The 20,978-nt window shown below is 44.0% G+C and overlaps 1 protein-coding gene across 3 annotated transcripts in view; it reads left to right on the plus strand.

Moving 5' to 3' along the window:
• Positions 1-20,978, plus strand: part of ST3GAL5 (ST3 beta-galactoside alpha-2,3-sialyltransferase 5) — a 69,091-nt gene that overhangs the window by 10,939 nt on the left and 37,174 nt on the right. The window contains exon 2 of one of the 3 annotated variants that reach the window (XM_066377828.1): positions 17,279-17,310. The exons of 1 other annotated variant lie outside the window; for it this stretch is intronic. The gene's annotated coding sequence lies outside the window, so the exon portion shown is untranslated. Of the gene's footprint in view, positions 1-1,302; positions 1,367-17,278; positions 17,311-20,978 lie in introns of all 3 variants that reach the window. One more of the 3 variants, XM_066377829.1, reaches the window with a different exon arrangement.

Consider the following 20,978-nt stretch of genomic DNA (forward strand, 5'->3'; position numbering starts at 1 on the left):
GATGAAACAGACAAACTGAAATTTAGGGACATTCCATAAAATAATTGCCTGCACTTTTTAAAAAATGCCAAGGTCATGAAAGAAAGAAACTGTTACAGATTAAAGGAAGATAAAAAGATATGACCGCTGAATGCTCTTTTTGCTCTAAGGCCTTCTTGTGGACTACTAGACAATTTGTTTATGGTCTTCAGAGTAGATAACTCTGTGGAAGAAAAAGTAGTTTCCTGATTTTTATCATTATACTGTGGTTGTTGTTTGAGGGAATGCCCTTGCTTTTAGGAAATACTAAAATATTTGGGTGTAAATATCATGTCTTCAACTTACTTTCAAATGGTTAAAAAAGTAATATGCGTGTTTGTATGGCCAGTAGTCACTGCTATCACAACTGCCAGGCAGGTGCAGGTCCCCATTAGATTCGAACAGATGGTAAAGAAACAACGGATCCAAAAACTGGTGGGCCATACCTTTTATTCTAGCCTCGCACCCAGCTGGCGAGTAAACACACACAGAGTGCTCCAAAACCCACTCACACATTATCCGGTTCCACACCAGGAGAATCTTTCCTGTTTTTCCTAGAGTCAGAGGCCCCCCCACCAGTCTCAGTCAGTCCCCTCTGGTTCCCCATCTCCTTCTCTCTGCACAAACTCTGTACAAACTGGCTTCTCTTTCGGCACCCTGCCATCTTGGCTGCCTTCTCTCCAGCACTCTTCCTCCCTGCTCTCACTCTGCAAAAACATGGCTTCCTCCCTCCTTCTCCTCCTCCTCCTCCTTCTCTTAAAACATTTTGCCGGAAATCCCCTCCTCCAGTGCACATTAGCATAACAAAGCCCCTTCCCAAGCAGGAAGGTAATTAGCAGTTTCACCTGGCAGTGCAATTTACTTAGGCAGTAGCCATTTTTAACAATAAAAGTGAGCAAATCAGAAAATATGAATTTTACAAACTCATTTGCCCAACAGTGTAATATAATAGAGTATGGTAACAGGGCTGATGTGTTGGATATTAACAACTGGGGAGTCTGGGTGAAAGGTGTATAGGAATTCTTTGAACTATTTTTGCAATCTTTTTTTTAAATTAGAGACTATGTCAAAAAATAAAGTTTAAAAACTCAGAAGCCTCAGGCCGTGGTGCTGCAGCCAGCCTGGTTTCAGAGCCACAGTGGGGCTTCTCAGTGTCTGCCGTTTCTGTGGTTGGTACTGCAGTCACTCCCCACAACACTGATCTCTCTTCAAAACTGGCTGTGTTTCCTCTGGCACCTGCAGAGCAGGGTGGACAACCACTGATGGTGTGACTTCCCCTGACAGGAAGCTTTCTTCCGCTGCTGCTGCTGCTGGACCAAGAGACTTCACTTCTGCCTGTTGTCCTCAGGTATCGGGTCAACCATTTCCGAGTCACACATTTACCTGGTTTGGATCAGACCTACAACAGTTCTGAGAGCCTTCCCAGACCAAATGTGAATTTTGTCCATGTAAGAAACGTCCAAACCTATAAGAATTTTTATGAGTTTATTTGTGCCAAACTGTTAACAGTTGCCGGGAAGCAAAAATCTCGACGGATTGGGAAAATGTTCCAGAAAATGGCAATTTCACCACTTATTTTCTACATCAGAATCAAAGGGGAGACATAGGGGTAACATGAAATCCATTGGTGATAGATGAGGGAGGTGGGAGAAAGCAAAGGGGGGGATCTCTGGACTGGGAGAAAAGTGAAGGACTAGGGAGGGTACTTACATAGGCACTTTCAGTGTGGTTAACAGTTAACAAGCTACAGGATGATAACAATGAGATTTGTAGATAGTTTCTGCTCTGGTGGCTGGTTGTGCCCTGAGGGAGCAGGAAAAGAAGATTACTCATATTTCAAAGGCGTGTTATCAGGTATGTTATTGTAGATGCAAAAGACAGCAAACAGACTCAATTAAGGTGAACATTGACCTGTTAGAGAAAAATACCCCTCCTAGGACATGACTCCCTCACCGGAGCTGCTTTTAGTTAGAAAGTTCTAATTTCAGACCATCCTGTATGGTGGTTACTTTAGGTCTCCGAGTCTGCAAGGCCCCTATGCTCCTGAACTGGTCAGGTTCAGCATGTGGCTCCTATTTCATCTACTCTTTGAAAACATATTGAAGTGCAGTTGAGTGTTTGTGTGTGAATTCAGTGCACTTCACCAATGTCAATGTAAGAAATGTCTAAACCTGTAGAGAATTTTTATGAATTTGTATGAGCCAAACTTATAATACATGCCAGGAAGCAAGATCTCAAATTCTCCAGAGAATAACAGTTTTGCACCTTTTATGTATTTAAAATTAAGGAGGGGACATAAGAAAAGTTGGAGAAGGCAAAGTAAGGACTGAATTATAGTATAGGTGACAAAATTATATGTTATCTTGAGGGTTAACACCCCTTCAGGGAGTATAACTTGTGATATTTCAAAGGTGTGTTAAACTAGATGCTTAAAAACAATGGACAGGGTTGGCTTTAAACCTTTTGCTAAAGAAGTTATAGGCAGGACTACCCACCATGCCCTACTCTGTTACAATGAGATCACCTTGTGAGGTTACTTTCCAAAGAACCCCTTGTTCTCATCCACACTGGGGCACTGTGGTTGAGCCCTTGCCAGCAAGGCCCAGGCCCTCAGAAGTGTTTTTTACTAAGGTAACCAGTCATCCTCCTTTAGGGAGGACGTCCTTCTTTTGTAAGTTCCATCTTTCCTCGAAAAGTGTTCTCCTACATGTCCTCCTTTTTGATATTGGAAGACTAATCTATAAATGTCCGTATTCAATCGATGCAGAGTCAATCCATTGTGAGTGATGTGACGTATTTGTATCTAAGTGAGTACTTTTTTCTTACAATTATTATTAAAAATTAATAGGCATGTAAGCATAATTATAATATAAAATATTACAAATATTTTTATTACGCATTTATCATGTTATAGTATATTATTGTTGCAATGAATAAAATGTTTTTTTTATTTATTTTGTTTCCTTCCATTTATTTTTGTCCTGTTCATTGTAAAAAAGTTGGGGTCACCTTAGTTTTACCCAGAGCCCCAACACTGGCTGGTTAAAGATGGTCCCCTCTCCCGGTTGTATGTTTTGGTAGAGATCCTGCAGCTCCAATGTTCTGAATGAGGAGGGGGGGTCTTTTCCAGCCCCTGGTTCATTTTAACCCAGGGGAGACAACCTTCTGTGCTCTGGCTGTAAGCTTTCCTGTAGATGTGAAAGGTCACAGACCAGACAGGAGTCACATCAACAACACAGAGCCCACAGTGTAGAAAAGAGAATTTATGTAAGTGCCTGGGTGCAGGCAGGCTGAATGCAATAAGGGAGTCAGCGTGAGCAGGGATGGGGGGTTAGTTTTATACTCTACTGCCTCCTCCTGGCAGTTTCTGTTGACGCGGGTTACCAGGCATCCCACCTGGGCCTGTGGTATTCTTCTGTTGTTTCGGTTCCTGCCTCCATTGGTAACGGGCTCCTTCTGCTGTTTCTCCTCCTGCCTCCATTGGCAACGGGCTCCTTCTGCTGTTTCTCCTCCTGCCTCCATTGGCAACGGGCTCCTTCTGCTGTTTCTCCTCCTGCCTCCATTGGCAACGGGCTCCTTCTGCTGTTTCTCCTCCTGCCCCCGTTGGCATCGGACTCCTGTTTGGTCAACTTAAAGGTTGAGTACAGTTCATCACATACTGGCTGAGGAACGGTTGGGAGGGGGCAGTTTTGAGCCTTGAGGGTATATATTTGTTCTAACAGGGTAGAGGAGGCAGGGACATTCTTGAATTCAAAAGGGGAGCTGGAAGTTGGGGCCTGAGGTCAGTTTTTTGGTGGGTCTGCTTATCAGAATTTACAGAGAAGAGTTCCTCTGAAAGTTGTCGATTCCAGAGAGCAGAGCAGGGTAAGAGTGGTGACAAAGCTGTTCCTCCTCTGTCTTTCCTGCTCTTCTCTCACAGAAAGTCCTACCCTTGACCCCACTTCATTTCTCCTCTCTTGTGTCTGTTGCTCTCTCCCCTTTTATCTTTTTTAATCTATCTTCTTCATCTTATTCCAGCTTCCTGTTTTTCCTAAATAGCCATAAAGTGTTAGTATCCAGCGAATAAGCTAAGTTTTATGTTTCCTGTTTGTACTTTGAAAAGTTGGCGAGGCTCAAAATTTTGGTTGAGAAAGGGACAATAAAAGTGTTCTCACCCAACCCTGCTTTTTAGGTATTAGCAAATGGACTCCCAGAGGTGACTTGGCCACAATCAAATAGCCAACAGCAGAACAGTAGTGTATTTTACCTCTTTCCTCTTCTCTTAAAAAACATAGTAACAACAAATCTACTAGCTCCTTTTTTTCCCTGTGGTGGTGGGTGGAACAGTCACTTGAGTATGTTTATTTCCTTCCTCAATATATACACAGTGATTCTTTTTTGAAAAAGAATTCATATCCCTGTTCTCCATGTGCCAGGCATGCTGTGGATACTTCATAAACACCCACTGGTTGTGATACCTGGACACAGAAAGGTCCTGTCTTCACGTCTGCTTCTTGTTAGGACCATGCTGAATTTCAGTTAGCTTTTCTGTGGGGATCTAGATGCAGGCCACTGGTCAGTGCATTCTTTCTTAATACATTCATCAGTTCATTTATTCAACAAGTATTTGTTAAGTGCATTTTTATATGCCAGGCACTGGCTTAGGTGTGAGGTTATAGCAATGAAAATTGATTCTCTTCTCCAGGAATCACCTAGTAGAGAGAGCAGACAATAGGCAGATGTGTATGAGTAGCAATGAATGCTCTGAAGTACAGTGGTACCTTGAGATATGAGCAGACTAACATATGAAATTTTTTAAGATATGAGCTGTGACTCTGTATTTTTGTTCGAGATCTGAGCGAAATTCTGAGATATGAGTCGTGATTCAGGAAGCTGCTGCTAGTTGGCGCGTTGGCACACGGGTCCAGTATCGCCAGCACAACACCAGCATCTCGTTCTTTCTCACATGTTACCCGCAGAATTAAGTCGAATCTCGTGAACTGTACTTGTTCTTGCATCATTTTTGCATTTTTTACTAACATTTTTTGTGTGCTATCATGGGGCCGAAGAAAGTGAGTGTAAAGGATAGTGGTGAGAAGAAGAAGAGAATGATGTCAATAGAAGTAAAGCAAGATATAATAGAAAAACATGAGTGTGGTGTACGAGTGATTGAACTGGCAAGGCTGTACGACCGCAATACATCTACAATTTGTACCATCCTTAAACAAAGGGATGCCATCAAAAGCACAAAGGAACTACAGTTCTGTCCCAATTAAGGACAAATATCCATGAAGAAATGGAGAAGCTTCTGCTGGTGTGGGTGAAAGAGAAAGAGCTGGCAGGAGATACAGTGACGGAGACTGTATATGTGATAAGGCACATATTATTTATGGGGACTTGAAGAAGAAAGAACCATCAACCTCAAAAGAGACAGCAGAAGATACGTTTAAGGCAAGTCATGGCTGGTTTGAAAATTTCAAGAAGAGATCTGGCATCCACTTAGTGGTGAGGCATGGTGAAGCTGTGAGGGCTGACGTTAAGGCAGCTGAGGAGTACATCACATGTTTTGTTGCTCTTATCGCAAAGGAAGGCTACATCTCCCAACAAGTGTTCAGTTGTGACGAAACAGGATTGTTTTGGAAATAAATGCCCCAGAGGACTTTCATCACCGCAGAGGAAAAGAAGCTGCCAGGCCATAAACCCATGAAGGACCGTCTGACCCTTGCATTGTGTGCAAATGCTAGTGGTGACTGTAAAGTAAAGCCACTGCTAGTGTATAATTCCGAAAATCCTCAAGCCTTTAAGACTCACCAGATTCTTAAAGAAAAACTGCAGGTTATGTGGCGCGCCAATGCAAGGGCATGGGTTACGGCGGCAGTTTTGTATTGAATGGGTAAATCTCGTCTTTGGTCCTGCAGTGAAGAAATATCTTCAAGAAAATAAACTCCTGATGAAAGCATTACTAATCCTTGATAATGCTCCAGCCCACCCACCTGGTCTTGAAGATGACATTCTTGATGAGTTCAAATTTGTCAAAGTCCTCTACCTCCCACCCAACACGACTTCAATCTTGCAACCTATGGATCAACAGGTCATTTCCAACTTTAAAAGCTTTACACAAAGCACTTGTTCTGCTGCTGTGAGGTGACTGAGAATACAATTTTAACCCTTCTAGAGTTTTGGAAAGATCACTGCAACATTGTGATATGTTGACGCATTATTGACTTGGCATGGCAAGAGGTTACAAGAAGAACCTTGAACTCGGCATGGAAAAAGTTATGGCCTGATGTGGTTACAGACGGGGACTTTGAAGGATTTAAACCAGAGACCGAGACCAAGGTAGAAGCATTGGAGGAGATTGTGTCCCTTGGAAAGTCAATGAGTCTGGAGGTAGATGAGGGTGACGAAAATGAGCTCATTGAGGAACATGAGGAGGAACTCTCAACTGAGGAGTTGAAGGAGCTACAAATGATGCAACATAAGGAGCTTCTGCAAGAGATTAGTAGTGAGGAGGAGGTAGAGTCGGAGGAAGTGATTTCTACAAGTGAAATGAAAGACATGCTGGCAATGTGGGAGAAGTTTTCAAGTTTCATTGAAAAGAAACACCCAGAAAAAGTTTCAACTGGTCGTACTTCAGCACTTTTTAATGACACTTGTTTGTCACATTTCTGTAACATTTTAAAAGGCAGGCAAGGCCCTGGCTGGTTGGCTCAGTGGTAGAGCGTCGGCCTGGTGTGCAGAAGTCCCGGGTTTGATTACCGGCCAGGGCACACAGGAGAAGCGCCCATCTGCTTCTCCACCCCTTCCCCTCTCCTTCCTCTGTCTCTCTCTTCCCCTCCCGCAGCCGAGGCTCCATTGGAGCAAAAGTTGGCCCGGGTGCTGAGGATGGCTCTATGGCCTCTGCCTCAGGCACTAGAATGTCTCTGGTCGCAACAGAGTGACGCCCCGGATGGGCAGAGCATCACCCCCTGGTGGGCATGCCGGATGGATCCCGGTCGGGCGCATGCGGGAGTCTGTCTGACTGCCTCCCCATTTCCAGCTTCAGAAAAATACAAAAAATAAGTAAATAAATAAATGGCAGGCAGGCAAAAGCAAACCTCTTTGAATAGATTTTTACTCAAAAGTCCTGCAAGTGAAAGTGCCGAACACAGCCAAAAAAGCAAAAACAGGTGATGATTAAATGAAAAATATGTAATGTTAAGCTTAGGTTAAGTTTAAAGTTAAAAAAGTGCATTTTTGGCCCTGGCCAGTTGGCTCAGTGGTAGAGCGTCGGCCTGGCGTGCGGAAGTCCCGGGTTCGATTCCCGGCCAGGGCACACAGGAGAAGCGCCCATCTGCTTCTCCACCCCTCCCCCTCTCCTTCCTCTCTGTCTCTCTCTTTCCCTCCCGCAGCCGAGGCTCCATTGGAGCAAAAGATGGCCCGGGCGCTGGTGATGGCTCCTTGGCCTCTGCCCCAGGCGCTAGAGTGGCTCTGGTCGCGACAGAGCGATGCCCCGGATGGGGCAGAGCATCGCCCCCTGGTGGGCATGCCGGGTGGATCCCGGTCGGGCGCATGCGGGAGTCTGTCTGACTGCCTCCCCGTTCCAGCTTCAGAAAAATACAAAAAAAAAAAAAAAAAAAAAAAGTGCATTTTTTTTTACAATTAAGTTTTTGTGGTTTCATTTTCAGTAAAGAAAGTGCAGTTTTAGTTTTGTTTAAAGTAAAGAAAATGCAGTTTTAGTTTACGTTTAGTGTTAAGAAAATGCAGTTTTAGTTTACGTGTCTACAGTGCCTGCATCCCTTCCTCCCTCCCTCCCTCCTCCACCGCCGTTCACCTCCGTTAGCTGCACTCGTCTGTCTCCAAGGTAAGCATACAATACTAAATAACACTTTTTTCTTTTATTTCATATATTTTGTTATGCATTGGTAAAGTATACATGTGCGTTTCTTAATTAAAAACGTCTTTTTTCATCATTTAGGATGGTTTGGGGATGTTTCACAGGGCTGGAACAGATTAAATCTATTTCAGTTATTTTAAATGGGAGAAATTTGTTTGATATACGAGTGGACTGACTTATGAGCTCAGTTACAGAACAAATTAAACTCGTATCTCAAGGTGCCACTGTAAAGCCGAGCAGGCAAGTGAGTAACAGGGTTTCGGCGGTGGGAATGTTGTTTTAGAGAGGGTGGTCAAGGAAGGTGACTTTTCAACAAAGATCAGAATAAAAATGGTGAGGGAGGTAGTGTTCTGGAGGAGGCAGAAGAAACCTCAAGTGGAGCTCTGAGGTTGGGATAAAAGGGATGGTGGTTGGAGGAACAGTGGAAAACGTGCTAGGCTGAAGTGGAATGAGGAGGAGAAGAGTGTAAGAAAGTTGGAGAGGGTAGCCTGACCTGTGGCAGTGATTAAAGCGTCAACCTGGAATTTGAGGTTGCTGGTTCAATTCTCTTGCCCAGTCAAGGCACATATGAGAAGCAACTATAAGTTGATGCTTCCTGCTCTCCCCACCCAGCCTGCCTTTCTCTTTCTCTCTCAAGTCAATAAATAAAATCTTTTTTAAAAAAAAAAAGAAAGAAAGAAAGAAAGAAAAGAAAGGTGGGGAAAATGCTCTGGATTTGACCCTGCAGAGAATTGCTGCCCTCTTAACATCTTTGCCACTTCAGTGAAATCTTAGAGAAATACCATCTGTAGTCACTGGGCATGGTCTAGTTTTGGAGAATGTTTTGTATTCTGAGGACTCAGAATTAATTGCCTTAACACTAAACAGTTGTAAAAAGCAGGCAGCTGACTGATGGTAATGATGTGTTCTCAACATTAGAGGAATACTGGTTGTTTAGAAATAGATTAAAAAGGAAACCTCAGAATCACTGAAGTGCTTGCATCTTGGTTGGTGGTCAGATGGTCAGAATTAGTAGTGTGTAGACTGTGCATTCACAGAGCAACACTTTTATTTTTTGTTGCAGGAGACAGCTCCTCATAGTTTGCACAGTTTGTAGGATCTGAAAATCCTTAGTCTAAAATCTGTTATATTTACAGCTGGGGGAAGCTTGCGGGAGAGCAGGTTTCTCAAAGTGTTGCACCCACATAACTCAGAGGGAAACCTGCTTACAGTCACATTTGGTGTCCTTACCTGGTCCTACTAGATTGGAGATTGTGAGGATAAGGTCTGGGCATCTGAATATATATATTACCACTTCCTCCATGGATTTTTGTGCCTGGTTGACCTGGAGCATCAGTGACTGAGACAGCCATGGAGGCATTGGTACATTAGTTTGAATAAATACTGTAAGATATTGGGGATGATTGTTGTGGTCTCAGCACCAGTTCTCTTGCCAGCACTTTCTTTATGGCTTTCATATCATGGGTGAAGTTTCATGTTTCTGAAAGATAAATGAGACACTGCCTACCCAGGGAAACACAAGTACCGTATAGTGGGGGTTTCCCTCTGGGTGGTGGGAGTGGAATGAAATGGTTAAAGGAGCTCTGCTTGAGTTGTAGGGATCCAGGAAGAGTCTCGTCCTCCAACCTTGTGCGCATCTATCTCTGAACTCCATATTGGCAGGCTGGTGTGTAAATGCAGGCCTGTGCGTGCCAGTTGGTTCCTGATTAGATAGATACTGAAGCTCAAGTATGGATGGGATTGGGGGGGGGGGTTGGGTGAAAAAGGTGAAGGGATTAAGTAAAGGAAAAAAACCTCATAGACACGGACAACAGCATGATGATTAAAAGAGGGAATGGGAGGAGGGGAAGATAGAAGAGGGTAAATGGGGGATAGATGGTGATGGAAAGAGACTTGACTTGGGTTGGTGAACACACAATAAAATATACAGATGATGTATTATAGAATTGTACACCTGAAACTGATACAATTTTATTAATGTCACCCCAATAAATTCAATAAAATTTTTTAATTAGAAAAAGTGTCATCAATTTATAACCTACAGTCTTTGATTTTCAGTTTTTGTACTAATTACCTTTTGTTAACCTCTAAATAAAAGGCCACAGAGAGGCAACATGTGTTTGAGATCCAAAAGAATGGTTACTCCTGAAGTGCAGATTCAGGCAGAAACTCAAATAGTGTTTTAAATAGGGGAAGGCAAGAGGTATTAATGAGAAAGGGAAGGGGAACAACTACATGAATAGAAGGAAGGAATTTCTATAGGTATAGATTAGCTACATAGTGATGATGCTGATTCTAAAGAATATATCTAATTTTCAGCTCCTTAGTCATAGCAAACCGTTGTTAAGGACACAATGCTGCTTTAGGCCCAGTCCGAAGGTTACTTGTCCAGTTTTAACATTCCAAGGTTTAAGGAATAAGATGTGCAAGTCAATTCCTCTGGTATGGCAGCTCTGACACCATTTTATTTATTTACTTACTTATTCATTTATTTACTTATTTATTTTTAAAGTGAGAGGAGGGGAGGCAGAGACAGATTCCTACTAGCGCCCAGACTGGGATCCACCCAGCAAGCCCCCTACAGGTTGATGCTCTACCTGTCTGGGGCGTTGCTCCATTGCTCAGCAACTGAGCTATTCCTAGTGCTTTAGGTGTAGGTTATGGAGCCATCCTCAGCGCCTGGGCCAACTTGCTCCAGTTGAGCCATGGCTGTGGGAGGAGAGAGGGAGAGCAAGAGAGAGAAAAGGGGGAGAAGGAGGGGTGGAGAAGCAGATAGTCGCTTCTCCTGTGTGCTCTGACTGGGAATCAAACCCAGGACATCCACATGCCGGGCCAATGCTGTACCACTGAGCCAACCAGCCAGGGCCCTCCAATTTCATTTTAAAGTGACTGTTCATGTTATTTTTTTTTTTATTTTTTTATTATTTTTTTTTATTCATTTTAGAGAGGAGAGAGAGAGGGAGAGAGACAGAGAGAGAGAGGAGAGAGAGACAGGGGGAGGAGCTGGAAGCATCAACTCCCATATGTGCCTTGACCAGGCAAGCCCAGGGTTTCAAACCAGCGACCTCAGCATTTCCAGGTCGACGCTTTATCCACTGCGCCACCACAGGTCAGGCCTCATGTTATTTTTTACACATTCAATAATTTAAAAATGTGGCACTGTTGGAATTTTAATATATACAATAACTCTATCCCAATGGGTAAAGTCGGGGTGATTTTGCTCCCCAGGGGATATTTGGCATTATCTGGAGAGACATTTTTGGTTGTCACAATTGGGAGAGAGGGGCAGGACCAGAGCTGCTAATAGCATCTAGTGGATAGAGGCCAGGGATGCTGCCAAACATCCTGTAATGCACAAGACAGCCCTCCACAACAAAGAATTACCCATTTTGAAATGTCAGTAGTGCCATGGTAGGGACATCCTGCAAGAGAGCAACTGAATGCTTCTTTTCAGTGTTAAATGTTAGGATTTTAAGTCAGCATTTATATAAAAAAAGAGTTCCAGGGCTAAAACTAGTTTGAAATTAGTTATCTGGATCATACAAGTTTGGCAGTCTGCTTGGGTGGACAAGTTGACTTCTGAAATCAGTAAGAGAAAAATAATATGTCACCCAGAGCTTCGTATGACAGCAGATAAAACCATGGATTTGAATGTGTCCTCTTGAGTATGTATAAACCATTGTCTCCCCACCCCCAGATTTCCCTCCCTATGGGGTGGGGAAAGAAGAGAGTTTAGTTTAGAAGTACACTTGCACATACTGCTTCTGTCGTGGTGCCCACGGATGGGCTTTGGCAAGACAGCCTAGGGAGTCAGCTTACTGACCGCACTGTGTCTGTGTCTGTGCTGGTGTCAGACGCCACACTTCTGAACAGTCTCCTTTCTCTCTCAGTCCTCCCCACACTGTTGTAGTTCCATTCCTGTTTTCATTTCCCTGGACCTTGAGTTTCTAGAAAGCGGGGACCTCACCTGCACAGGCTTCCTCCTCCTGTGACCTCTCTCTACAAAGGGTGCCACCTTCCCTCCCTGTCTTTTGCGTTATTTTCCCTCCTTCCTGCTTTCCACATCTGATGTGTCTCAAGCCCCGTCATTTCTGTGGCTGGAAGCCTTTCCTCACCACCTGGCTTCCACCATCTTTGCTGGGACAGACAGGATGTGCTGTGAGAGGGCCATGGAAGCCCTCACCAGCCTTCCATCTCGGCCTCGCCTCCTTGTCCCTGGCTTCCCCAGTGATCTTCCTCCACGTGTCTCATGATCCCCTGTGAGTGAAATCTTCAAGGGCTTCTTGTGATTGTCCATGACCTTCTGTGATTTTCCGTATGTTGACCTTGCTGAGCTAATGCCCGTTTTAGGTCAGGTCCTGTGGAAGCGGAGCCTGAAACAGGAATTCAAGAGCTCCTGGTTTATTGGAGCTGTCAGGAGAAAGAGAATGAGGGAGGACAGTGGAGCAGGAGGAGGGGCTGTCCAAAGCTGAGCCCTCAGGAAGCTTTGGAGCTTGGATTGCTCGCCTGTGGTGATCCCACCTGGAGGCAAGAAGTAAACCCTGTCAGTGTGCCATTGGCTGGGGACAGAAGGCAAGTCTGCAGAGAAGGGGACAGCTGTGTGCTGTTAGCAGCCAACATAAGCTGAGATACAGCACCAGCCCTGGGGTGTCCAATAGGACCACGTACTGCATTTAACTCCTGCCTGCACCCCCCACCTCCACTCCATGCCATACTTTCTCAGCTGTGCCCGATTATTTGCTGTGCCCCAAACTAACCAGGCCTTTGTGCTTTGCTCATTCCATTCTTCCCATAGTGTATGTCTTCCCTCCTCACTCAGCCCTCTCTCAGCTCCTGCTGCTCTTGCCATTGCTGCTGTGCATGCTTCTTGGCACTGTGGCATGTTTAATCTGTGTGCACCCGAGGCTGTCTTCCCCCTGAGGGCAGGCTTTCTGCTTTCTGTTCTCTTTTATCAAGTAAAGTTCTTCATCTAAAGCACAAATCCCCAAACATGACTTGAGTGACTTTTCTCAACTTTCCCTTGGATGGTATGGAACTCATGCCAGGCTGGATTTACAGGAAAGTAGTTAATTTATTCCACAGAAAGGCTGGCTGGTGGGATGGCCATTCTGTTGAGCCCCAGGCCGCATTGCCAGCTGCCTCCTGGGCTTCTTTGTGTAGTTATTTATCTTCTCCAATTCATTACATCGTTATGACTAACTACAAAAACTGACTTCTGTTCCTATTTCTTTCCATAACCAGGACCCAGATTTATCTTTGTGTGCTTCTTTTCGTCACCAGTCTTACTGTCACCGTTTCTCAGTAGATGTCTGTCCCCATCCCTTCCTTCACCTTCTCGCCTCCGACTTGCAGCAGCACGCATTGACCGTCCTGCCATCCCCAGCAGCCTGCAGGAGCAGACCAGTCGGCCTTCTCGCCTGCTATGAAGTCCTGCTCTCAGCAGTCTCCCACCTTAAGAGACATGCTTTTTCGGCTGCTGTACTAACATCTAAGCTGTACCTGCTCGCCTTCCCAGACAGTCCACTCCAGCCATGTTGGTTTATTTACTGTTTTCTCAACTTCAGATTTTTGTTTATAATGATCTGTGCCTTGGTATGCCTCATTATTAAAAACAAAGCAAAACAGCCCTGGCCAGTTGGCTCAGATGGCCTGGGCGCTGGGGATGGCTCCTTGGCCTCTGCCCCAGGCGCTAGAGTGGCTCTGGTCGCAACAGAGGGACGCCCCGGATGGGCAGAGCGTCGCCCCCTGGTGGGCGTGCCGGGTGGATCCCGGTCGGGCGCATGCGGGAGTCTGTCTGACTGTCTCTCCCCGTTTCCAGCTTCAGAAAAATTAAAAAAAAAAAAAAGCAAAACAAACAAAAACATATATGTATATTTTCACATATATGTATACCCACCTGTTCTAAGACCTACCTTTCCCAAGCCTCGCAGGTGGAAGGGCATGGACTTGGAGGCCGATAGATGTGGGTTGGAATTCTCAGCTGCTTACTTAGTCACGTGTGAGTCATGTGTGGCCTTTGGCAGGTTTTTTTTTTAACATTTGTGACATTTTTAAAATTTATTTATTTTAGAGAGGAGAAGAGAGAGAGAGAGAGAGAGAGAGAGAGAAAGGGGGGAGGAGCAGGAAGAATCAACTCCCATTTATGCGTTGACCAGACAAGTGCAGGGTTTTAGAACCGGCGACCTCATCGGTCCAGGTCGACACTATCCATTACGCCACCACAGGTCAGGCTTTATTTATTTATTTATTTATTTATTTGAGAGAGAGAGAGAGAGAGAGGCAGAGAGAGACAGGCCTTTGGCATGTTAAATGCAGCTAGCAAGCCAATGAAGTAATTGCTTTTTTTTTTTTTTTTAATTTTATTTAATTTTATTTTTTTACAGAGACAGAGAGAGAGTCAGAGAGAGGGATAGACAGGGACAGACAGACAGGAACAGAGAGATGAGAAGCATCAATCATTAGTTTTTCGTTGCGCATTGCGACACATTGTTGTTCATTGATTGCTTTCTCATACATGCCTTGACCATGGGCCCTCAGCAGACCGAGTAACCCCTTGCTTGAGCCAGCGACTTTGGGTCCAAGCTGGTGAGCTTTTGCTCAAACCAGATGAGCCCACGCTCAAGCTGGCAACCTCGGGGTCTCGAACCTGGGTCCTCAGCATCCCAGTCTGATGCTCTATCCACTGTGCCACTGCCTGGTCAGGCTGAAGTAATTGCTTTTAAAGCTTAGTGATATCATGTGTAGGCTTATTCCTCTCCCACAATTTTTATGCCCTACACACCCTTGCACCAGCCACTGAGTGGACAGTTAATTTTGCAATTCATCATATACTACTTTGTGGTATCTGCTCTACTCTTGTCTTCAATAGTTCTTTCTTTTTTTAGAGGTGGGGGGAGGGGAGAGAGATGAGAAGTATCAACTCATAGTTGCTTCACTTTAGTTGTTCATTGATTGCTTCTCATATGTGCCTTGACCAGGGGTGAGGTGGGGCTCCAGCTGAACCAGTGGCCCCTTGCTCAAGCCAGTGAATTTAGGGCTCTAGCCAGTGACCTTGGGATCATTTCGATGTCCCAGGTTTAAGCCAGAGCCCTCAGCATCCCGGGTTCATGCTCAATCCACTGCGCCACCACCAGTCAGGTTTGAATGGTTAATTCTTAATCTTGAAAATATTAGTGCCAGTTCTGCAAATGGGCTGAAAGTGTGGGCCCTGCCCTTATCTTTGTTCATCAGAGCCTTAATAAGAATTCTTTCAGGCATGCAAGTGTTTAAGAAGAATCGGTTAGATTTTTATATGTGAGTAGAAATATGTAATTTTGAAAACCAGGTTTTTCTGCATAAAGATGGTTAGTGAAGCAATGATGTGGAGGCTCTTGCCATGGCATTCTGAATGAGAAGAGGCTCAAATTTATGATTCCTGAGACTCAAGCTTCGTGTAGCAAGGCTTTAAGGACTAAAGCATATTCCATGTGGTTTGCACCATAATTTACCAACAAATTTCCTCTTCTTGGGCATTTTAGATGTTTCAGTAGAGTGTGTGCTTTGTTCTTTGCTGCTATAATTTATTTACATTCACCTTTAATTTTAGTCTTAAATATAATTGAGGAAATACTGTGGGGGGAGGAGCTTATCTTGTCTGAGGACAGGCCATAGGCATGTAATGCGCAGTCCAGCCAGTGCGAAGTGTTTTTTGGCTGTGTGCCAAGCCCTGTACTAGCTGTTGGAGATACAAAAATGAACAAAGTTCTGGCCCTTCAGCTCAATCCTCCAGGTGCTTGTAAAAAGGGAGAGGAGACCAAAATGTTAACAGAAAATCTCAGTAACATAGAGAGCAAAATGCTCAGCGACAACTATGGTATTGAAATATGTTCTTCACGGAAGAGAGCATTAAATTCCCACTGGGAGTTTGACCTCTGGTGGCGCAGTGGATAAAGCGTCGATCTGGGAACACTGGGGTTGCTGGTTCAAAACCCTGCACATGTCTGGTCAAGGCATATATGGAAGTTGATGCTTCCTGCTCCTCCCCCCCCCTCTCTCCCTCCCTCCCTCCCTCCCTCCCTCCCTCCCTCCCTCCCTCCTCTTTAAAATGAATAAATAAAAAAATAAAATAAATAAATTCCCACTGAGATTCCAGACTGAAGGAGACATCATGTGCAAAGGCACTAAGGCAGTAGTCTGGCACATCCAGGATTCCAACACTACTACTTTGTGACTAGAATGTTACCTGGTGTTATAGAACCCGAGATGAGCTGGGAACTACTAACAAGATGTGTAATTTGGAAAGAGCTTTGAGGGGACAAAATTGAGATATGGGAGTCCAGGAAAGTGACCTAAGGGAATGTCAGTGAGCATGGGAAGTTGAAGAAGTTAAGATTTAGAGGCCCTGGGTATTAATGAGCTGGGAATGAAAGAGGGAAGTCTGGGGTTGACCTGCAGATTTTTGGTTTGGACAGCTGAGTGGAAGGTGCAGCTACCATGTAATAGGGATAGAGGATGAAGCCAGGTTCTGATTTGTAATGGTGTCTGAGATGAAGGTAGAAGGGCAGGTCATTAAATATACAGGTCTGAGCTTGGGTGATGGGTCTGCATAGAGAGATGGATTTGGGGGTCCACATCCTGGAGGAGGTAAAAGGCAAATGATGAAATCTTTAGTGAATAGTGTGGGGCAAAAAGAAAATTGTGCCGAGGGTGGAAACCAGGACCCTGGAGCCAAAAGATGTGCATGTGGAGTATAATATTGCAGAGGCCGTGAAGGACGTATGGCTCCAGGCTTCCCAGGCATGGTGTGCAGACCTTGTGGAGGAAGATAAGACTCAGGCCAGGAGTGACTCGGCCATCACAGGGAGCAGTGACAGTGGGGGCAGGAGGCCAGTGAAGGTAACCAGATGAGTTTAGAAAGGGGTCAGTAGAGGCATACTGACTGAGACCTGACCTAGGCTGAGTGCATGCGCGGCTTGGGGAGGATGTTGCTTCTCCGGAGACACCTAGGAAAGAAATGGAGTAGACTGAAGAGAGGACTCTGCCACAGGGCTAGAGCCAAAGCCTATGGCTGGAAGTGAGGGTAACTGCAGGACAGCAAAGGCCTTAAAGTCCTGTCAGATGAGTCATCTAAAACAAAGCTGGGTGCCTGTAACTTCCCTCAACCAGCGCTTCTGTGATGCTTGTTATGTGCAATCAAAGTTCCCCATATTAATCCTCAGAGTGGGTAAGAACATTACACCCATTTCACAGGTGAGGAAACTGAGCTGCAAGAGTTGGTCACTTGCTCAAAGCATCATGGCTGGTGGTTGGAGGAGCTGAGCCCAGGTGTCAGGCTATAGATGCTGTGGTCTCCTGAGATCCTCTCTAGTGTGATTAAGAGAAATATAATGCACACACACACACAATTTTTTTTTTTTTAGTATTCAGATGGGTCGTGTGAGCATGTCATGGCAGTGATGGTAAGAAGAGGAAAGTGTTCAAGACTGTAGACCCTCCTATCACCCCCAGAGCTCCTCCTTTCCTTGCTCAAGTCATTTTCCTGAAAGTGCAGAAGAGGGATCACCTGATGTACCAGTCAGTGCCCAGTAGGAAACCAGAAACCACATAAATACTTAAGGCAGAGAGGGCTTTCACGCAGGGGATTGATTACAAAGACATTGGCAGGCCTGAAGATGCTGAAGTGAGAAGGAAGTGTTTAGCCAGAGATCAAAAAGCTGCTGTCACCTGGGCTGAAGCTCATATGTATCACAGAGCTTCTGGAGGTGCCTTCACTTCTATCTAGTAGAAGCCTAGAATGCTGGATGCCAACCACCACTGCTGGAGTCACATGTTGTCACTCTCCATCACCTGCTACTGTTGCTGTTCCACCAAATCGGGAATGGAAAGCCTGCTTCTTTCTTCTTGTCTTCCAATATTCCTCCAGGACGTTCCAGAATCACAACTTAACGGGGAGCCAGCTGGCAAGACAGTCTGGGAAATGTCACTTACAGGTTTATAGCCTGAGGGCCAGAGTAGAGTACCAATAGCAGTGGTGGAAACCGGGCTCTTTGTGACATTATGGTCAGCCTTGTTCTCTGGAAGTCTACTTAACTGACCATGTATTTAAGTAACTACAAAGTTGTGGTGTTTGAAAACCTTCCACAGTTTTGGTTGTTCTAACTTCTCATTTAAGAATTCAGTAGTTGCCTAACCAGGCGGTGGCGCAGTGGATAGAGCGTCGGAGTGGGATGCAGAGGACCCAGGTTCGAAACCCTGAGTCGCCGGCTTGAGTGCGGGCTCATCTGGTTTGAGCAGAAGCCCACCAACTTGAACCCAAGGTCGCTGGCTCCAGCAAGGGGTTACTTGGTCTGCTGAAGGCCCACAGTCAAGGCACATATGAGAAAGCAATCAATGAACAACTAAGGTGTTGCAACACGCAATGAAAAACTAATGATTGATGCTTCTCATCTCTCTCTGTTCCTGTCTGTCTGTCCCTGTCTATCCCTCTCTCTGACTCTGTCTCTGTAAAAAATAAATAAATAAAAATTAAAAAAAAATTCAGTAGTTTATGGTTGAATAGTATTTCATTGTATATATGGACCACATCTTCTTTATCCAATCCTCTATCCAAGGATACTTTGGTTTTCTCTGTGTCTTGGCCACTGTGAATAATGCTGCAGTTAACATAGGGGTGCATATATCTTTGTGAATAAATATTTTTGAGTAAATACCCAGTAGAGTGATTGCTGAGTCATATGGTAATTATTCTTAATTTTTTGAGGACCTGCCGGACTGTTTTCCTTGGTGGCTGGACCAATTTACATTCCCACCAGCAGTGAATGAAGGTTCTTTTTCTCCACAGCCTCTTCAATGCTTGTGATTACCTGTCTTGTTGATAATGGCCAATGTAACAGGTGTGAGGTGGTATCTCAGTGTAGTTTTAATTTGCATTTCCCTAGTAGCTAGTGAAATTGAGCATTTTTTCATGTATTGGTTGGCCATTTGTATGTCTTTTTGGGGAGAGGTGTCTGTTCAGGTCCTCTGCCTATTTTTTAGTTGGATTGTATATTTGGTGTTCAGTTTTATGAGTTCTTTGTGTATTTGGATATTAACCCCTTGTTAGAGTTGTGGTGTGCAAATATCATCTCCCTTTCAGTTGGCTGCCTTTCTGTTTTGTCAGTTTCTTTTGCTGTGCAGAAGCTTTTCAGTTTGATATAGTCCCATTCGTTTACTTTTGCCTTTACTTCCTTAGTCTTTGGAGTCAAATTCATAAAATGTTCTCTGTGACCAAGCTTCATAAGTTTAGTACCTATGTTTTCTTTTATGTAATTTATGTTTTCAGATTTTATGTATTTAGGGCTTTGATCCATTTTTTGAGAGAGAGAGAGAGAGAGAAGCATCAACTCATTGCTTTACTTTAGTTATGCATTGATTGGTTCTCTTACGTGCATTGACTAAGGGACTCAACCAAGCCAGTGACCCCCTTGCTCAAACCAGCAACTTTGGGCTCAAGCCATCGACCTTTGAGATCCCATGAATGACCCTGTGCTCAAGGTGTCGAGCCCACATTCAAGCCACTGAACCTTGCTGGCAACCTTGGGGGTTTTGGACCAGGTACCTCAGTGTTTCAGGTCGGTACTCTCTCTCCACTGAACCACCGCTAGTTAAGCAGGTCTTTGATCCATTTTGAATTAATTTTTGTACATGGGGACAAAACTTTAATCAAGTTTTATTCATTTGCATATGACCTGCCAATTTTCCCAGCACTGTTTATTGAAGAGGCTTTCTTTTCTTCATATGTGTGTTTATGGCTTCTTTGTCAAAATTATTTGTCTGTAATACATGTTATTTTGTTTCTGTGCTGTCAGTTCTGTTCCATTGGTCTATGTGTCTGTTTTTCTGCCAATACCATGCTGGAGATTGTTTAGTTTTTTGGTTTTTTGTTTTTTTTAGAGAGAGACAGACAAGAAGGGAGAGAGATGAGAAGCATCAAGTTGTAGTTGCATCATTTTAGTTGTTTATTGATTGCTTCTCATACATGCCTTGACCAAGGGGCTCTAGCTGAGCCAGTGACCTCTTGGACTCAAGCCAGTGCACATGGGATCATGTCAATGCTCAAGTTGATGCCTGTGTTCAAGACAGATGAGCCCACATTCAAGCCTACAACCTTGGGGTTTGAAACCTGGGCCCTCAGCATCCCAGGTCAGTGCTCTCTCCACTGCGCCAACACTGGCCAGACTACCATGCTGTTTTGATTATCATGGCTCTGTAGTATAATTTGAAGTCAGGCAGTGTGATATCTCCAGCTTTGTTCTTTTTTCTCAGGATTACTTTTGTGGTTCCATAAAAATGTGATGATATTTTTGTTCTTTTTGTTTAAAAGTGACATTGGGATTTTGATGGGAAATGCATTAAGTCTGTATATTTCTTTGGGTAATATGGCCATTTTAAGTATGTTGATTATTCTAACCCATGAACACAGAATATTGTTCCATTTCATTGTGTCTTTTTCAGTCTCTTTTAATAATGTTTTATAGTGATCAGTATATAGGTCCTTTACATTCTTTATTATGTTTATTCTTAGGGTTTTTTTTGTTGTTGCGACTATAAATGGGATTATTCTTTTGAGTTCATTTTCCGAAGTTTCATTGTTGGCATATAAGAAAGCAGTAGACTTCTGTATATTAATTTTGTATCCTGTGACCTTATTATAGTGGTTTATTGTCCCTAATAGCTTTTCTGTGCAGTCGTTGCGGTTCAGGATCATGTCATCTGCAAAAAGTGAAACTTTCACTTCTTTCCCAATATGAATGCCTTTTCTTTCTTTCTCTTGTCTGATTGCTCTGGCTAGAACTTCCAGCCCTATGTTGAGTAGGAGTGGAGAAAGTGGGCAGCCTTGTCTTGTTCCTGATTTTAGAGGAAAAGTTTTCAGTTTTTTACTGAAAAAATGACCTTAGTATGATGTTTACATTAATGGCCATTATTATGTTGAGATATTTTTCTTCTATACACATTTTGTTGAGTGTTTTAAACATAACAGGATGTATTTTATTGAATGCCTTTCCTGCCTCTATTGATAGGATCATAGGGTTTTTGTTCTTTGTTTTGTTGATATGATGTATTACGTTAACTGTTTTATGTATGTTGA

This window comes from Saccopteryx leptura, chromosome 3, assembly GCF_036850995.1.
Source record: "Saccopteryx leptura isolate mSacLep1 chromosome 3, mSacLep1_pri_phased_curated, whole genome shotgun sequence".
NCBI lineage: Eukaryota > Metazoa > Chordata > Mammalia > Chiroptera > Emballonuridae > Saccopteryx > Saccopteryx leptura.